We start from the raw sequence: 5,793 nt of genomic DNA, 5'->3' as shown, positions 1-5,793 counted from the left end.
TCAATGATTGACTTTGATGAAAATACGAAGCACTAGACTATGGGTATCGCTAGACCTGGGCCTAACAAAGATGTTGCTATGGCCTCAGAAGCTGATTATGCTGTGGAACAGATAGATTTGGGAGTCGAAATCAGAGCTGCGGATGTTAAACACCTAGAGACTTCAACCAAATGAATCATCTCCCATACCTAAAAGGATGAAAGGGACAAGGCTGAGTTGAAACAAAGTTTGACACAAATGGCTTAATATATCCATGCCTTGCAGAACAGCCCGTTGCCATTATCACAACATTTAGGACCTTTTAGTCCAAAGTCACCTAGCAATCAGAAATTCCTAGATGAAGTTCAACAAAATAGGATGATTGCCAAGGTTTTCTCAGAATGGCTCACCCCAATCATGTGTCAGGCAACCAATTAAATAACCGACTTGGTTCATATTTTCAAGGATGCCAATGAGGTCACCAAAACCTTAGATACCGACTTGGTCTCATGGCAGAAGGAGAAGTCTAAATGGGTTGTGATTTCAAAGCAGATGCGAGATATCCAATGTTATGGGCTAATGAATTTTCTCGCTGAAAACCAAGTGTCAGGACTGAATGAAGATGTCATGTTCATTTGCAAAGAGAGTATCGAATGGCACAATTAGATTATTGAGCAGGGTTATAATGAGTCTACCAGCCTACATGGTGAATTAACAGCCCTGAGGACAACCATGCAAAAGGACTTGCGGTGTGTGGATGTTCAATTACTTAAAGAAGGTAGTGAAACTCTGGAGGACACCACATAAATGATTAACCAATTCGGTTGTCACATTAGGCAGATTAAGACTGAGAAAACCTTGTCTGTCAAAGATTTCACATGGATATCAAAGGTGGAATCAATGTTCACCATGTGCCTCGATCATTTGGATTCCCACGGGGATAAAGTACAAATGGCAAAGAGGAAGAAGGAGCTTTGGAAGCATAGGGTTATTCATATCAGTTTTCTGCATGTAACGGTAATCCAGGAGTTTTCAAAGGTACATCAAGAGTGGAGTGTGGCCAAGGCGGTGATGGTGTCTTTCTAAGACACTAACCTGAGCGATAATGCCGAAACAGAGCAGTCTGCATGACTAGCACTGCTAACAATTGTTTGCCAACAAGTCTAGTTATTTTCTTTGAAATTCAGTTATTGTAGCTAGGGTTGATTTCCATTAACTCTTATGAGTTAATTTTACTTTGGTTAAAAACTATTGAGTCTGGTGACCTATAAGTATCTGTTGTAATGACTTTGTCAAGGTTCGCTAAGTTTTTGAAAAGACTAGCTTTAAGACTAGTTAAATACATTTTGTGTATGAAGAAAGTGGAGGAACATCTGTGAATGTGAATCTTTTTAACAGCTATTTTCAATTTCAAATCTATGTGTTTGATTTCAAAGTTGATTTCTGTGCAAGTCTATTTTGAGGAAAGGGTTGTTATACTTTTTATATATGCAGAAGGTTATTGGCTAGATTCATTTTGGAAGCCTTTTCATTTTGTTTTAGTGATCATATGAAGTCTGTCAGCTTTATATATAAAGTTATATATGGATCAGTGCCTGCATTCATTTTGTATTGGCTGGTGTATGCAACTGCCTTTAAGTGCTTTCTGGTGAAAAGCATTCCATTGATTGTATGTAATTTGGAGCCGAATGAACATTAACTAGAGGGAGCTGTACCTAAATTCAAAGGTTAATCAATTAAATGGTTTTCCAACTGTTTGGTAGGAGAAATTGTCTATTTTTCTGTGTTTCACACTGATGTTATTTAATTACATAACGAAAGACAAATCTGTATACCAACAGATTTTTGGCGACTTTGCTGGGGAAGCAAAGAGAAAAATTGAATTGCGAAACCAGATCATCTTTATAGTATACTCTGTTTTCTATAAATGGTTTTGCCTCTTGAAGGGTTCTTGCCTTTCTTGCAACCAAATTTAAACTGGGTACAAGAGGAACAAAGTAACATTACCTCAGAGTTGGATACTCTAGCCTAGAGGCATAGAGGAAGTTGAGCAGAATATGATAGAATTAGTGCTCTTCTTAGTGAAATTGAAAGACAATCAGATCAACTTGAGTTAGTCATTGAAAGAATAGTGGTTCCTAGGGTCTTCTTTATTCACGTCCCCGATAATCAATTCCAAATTCCCAGACGTTTGTTGCCCTGATTGTTCTACACTGGACTCCAGACCATATACCAAATCCCAAAGGAGAGGGGGGATTTTCGATCCTATCTTTGAAGAATTACAAAATCTAGGTTTCCAATCCAATTTCTCGCCCCAATGAAGGGCAAGAAGTAGACCTCCGTCTCCTTTGCCATCAGCACCTACTTCCCCCATTTGTCAAGTTTTGGTCTCGCATGACTTTCCCATCCCCATTTCATTCAACCCTACTCCCCTTAATATTATACTTCCAATGGCAGCCAATAACCCTTGGGGGGCGACTGTAGGCCCGTTGAACCTAGGCTTGAACCTTAATCCTTTGCCCAAGGCTTCTAGAGATCATCTGCCTAAGTTTAGCGGGGATGGGATGGTCACTATAGATGAACATTTGAATGCTTTCAATGTAGCCTATGGAGTAATAGCGATTCAACATGAGGATGTGGCTATTAGGCTATTTATCCAAACATTGACTGGAGTGGCAGCAAACTGGTTTTATCATTTGCCAAATAGTGTGATAACTACCTAGGAGGATTTGAAGACAAGATTCGAAGCTAGATTCAAGGTAGTTGAGGATGAACACCCACTTCTACCTCAGTTATCTTAGTTGAAAAAGGAACTTCTCGAATCCATGAGAGATTTCATGGCCAGATTTGATAAGATTCTACACAAGATTCTGATCAACCAAAAACCCTCAGATGATAATCTCAAATGTTTCTTTATTAACTCAATGCCCTCTAAAATAAGTTTTTTGATTCGTAGGCAAAGGGTTGCAGATTTGAGTGCTGCTAAAACCCTTGTAGTTGAACTAGAAGATGATTTGATCACTACAGGCAAATGGAAACGTGAAGTGCAAACATCCAATGCACAGCCTGCTTCTTCTTCAGATCCTGTCATTCAATGGTTAATGAATGATATAATTGTCTTGAAGAGACAAACTCCTAAAGTAAGTAATTCCTATTCCCAGCCATATCAAGACCTTCCCGGGAGATATCCTAACCAACAGGTAGGGGGTGGAGGAAGACAATTACAATTACCCCCTGTCTAGCAAAGACTTGCTATTCAGGCACCACCACTCAGAACAAATTCTTGTGTGTTCCATTTAACTGACAAACATGATGGATCTTCATGCCTGAAGATGGTTCATTTTTCTCAAATGATCAGTAAAGGAGAAACAGTCTTAGAAGCGGATGAAGTAAGCTCTCAAACTATGCCTAGCGACTCTGAAATTCATTATATGGAATATGTCTCTGACTTAGAGAGGGGAGGAAACATGTTGGAATCTTTGGAGGATTCTTCATATGCAATTCTTATAAGAACTCAACAGAATTTGAAATCTCAAGATGTTGCAACACTTGTACACAGTTTGGAGAAGGGGAAAGAAATCTTAACCCATCATGGAGGTATGTCAAAAGTGGTTCCAGATGTTGCTCCTTTAAGTTCTCATTCCTTTACTAACCCTTTTGATATCATTGAGTTATGTAAAACATCTCGTGTTCAGATTTCTCCAGCTGAGTATTTGAAGTTGAACTTGCAGGAACTTGATAGATTAGTTGAATTTGTTAAAGGGGATGATGCCTATGCCTTAGCTAGCGAAGCCCAGACACTTCTGAATAATGTTCCACTAGCACATGCTGATGTCAATCCTGCTCAAGTAACCCCTAAGAGCTCATCAAGGTCTTCCCCTTTGCAAGATGACCTCTTGAACCTAGCCTTGAAAGTAAACCAAAACCTTTCTATGTGTCCTCGTATATTAATGGGCACAAGTTGAGTAATTGCATAATTTAACCCGAGAGCGTCTGATAACGTCATGCCTTTGGCTGTAACAAAAGCTTTAGGTTTGACCCTAACAAAGACCTTTGGCAAGTGTTATTCCATGGATTCCAGGTAGGTTCCTTTATTAGGATAAATTAAAGATGTGCAGGTTGCCTTAGTTGCACATCCTCCCAAGAGAATTAAGTTGACAATCCTAGTGGCTAACATTCCTGCTACCTATGGCATGTTGTTGAGTCGCACGTTTTGTAAAGACATGGGAGGGGAGATTAAGATGGACTGGTCTCAAGAAACCATCTCAGTTGGAAAATAGAGAGTCCTTTTGCACCCTAAAATGAAGGCTAAATACATAGTCTTTCCCTTTGATGATCCAAAAGCTCAAATTTTGTATCAAGATTGTGGCTTTGGCAATTACATGATAACGACTGACCCTCAAGATGAGAATATTTTACTAGGTGCAGGTAGGTCAAATGAACTCTGGTCCATGGAATTTGATGGGAGTTGTTCATCTTCAGGATCAGGTGTTGGGGTCGTTTTGGTGTCCCCTCACGGAGAGATTATTCCTTATTCCTTTAAGCTAGAGTTCCAAAACACAAATAATACGATCGAGTATGAGGCCTTACTATTAGGTCTAGATGAAGCAAAGAGGTTACAAATTAAGATGTTGAGGGTGAAAGGTGATGCAGAACTTATTCTGAAGCAGGTGAGGGGCTTATTTGCTGTCAAAAATGAGAGATTAAGACACTATAGAAATCGTGTTTGGGATGAGATTGAGGCCTTTGATTCTTTTTCAATTGAAGCCATTCCTAGAGAATTTAATTCGAAGGCAGATTCTTTGGCAGTATCTGCAGCCATGCTGGTTCCACACCCAGATTTCACAACTGATACTTACAGGGTTGAACTGGTTTATAGACCTAGTGTGCCAGATAATTTTGAATCCTGGCAGGTGTTTGAAAGTGATAAGTAGATTCAGAGCTTTCTGCAATGTGCTGACATTTTCACATCCTTGTTTTATGAAGGGTCGGTGGAGAGTTGTAAGGAGTTTTCTCCTGATACGCAAGAGGAAGCGTATGACGGGTTATTGCAGTTGAAGGGAAATAAAATTCCAAAAGGTTTAGTTTCTCTTGAACGTCTCTTCAACAAGAAAGATGGGTATGTCAAGCGAAGAGATAAAGAACCCCCTGTGACTCAGAGCTCTGGGGAGTATGAGAAAATTAACATTGGTACTGATGAGGATCCTAAATTGGTTAATTTAGGAAAATGTTGTTTAGAAGTGGAAAGAAAGATTTTCATTGATTTACTGGTAGACTTTAAAGATGTATTTGCGTGGAGCTATGATGATTTGAAGAACTTTAGGGATGGTAAGTTTTAGCATCAAATTCCTCTAAAACTAGGTGTTAGTCCATTCTGACAGAAGTTAAGAAACTTTAATCCCAAGGTAGCAGAAGCAATTTTTCATGAGGTTGACAAAATGTTGAAGGCTCGAATTATCTATCCTATACATCATTCTACCTAGGTTGTGAACATAGTTCCTATCCGGAAGAAGAATGGCAAGATACAAATCTATGTTGATTTCAGAAATTTAAATCAAGCAAGTTTGAAAGATAATTATCCCTTGCTTGCGATGGATCATATTTTACAAACTGTTTCCGGGTCAGAAATGATGTCTATGTTGGATGATTTTTCTGGATATAATCAAATTAGTGTTGCGGAGCAGGATCAACACAAGACAACCTTTATAACTCCTTGGGGCACCTTCGCTTATAACAAGATGCCTTTTGGGCTGATTAACACGGGAGCTACTTTTCAAAGAGCGATGGACCTTTCCTTCAGACATTTGAAGGACA

This window comes from Cryptomeria japonica, chromosome 6 (genome assembly GCF_030272615.1).
Source record: "Cryptomeria japonica chromosome 6, Sugi_1.0, whole genome shotgun sequence".
NCBI classification, from domain to species: Eukaryota; Viridiplantae; Streptophyta; class Pinopsida; order Cupressales; family Cupressaceae; genus Cryptomeria; species Cryptomeria japonica.
This window is presented reverse-complemented; position numbering follows the sequence as displayed.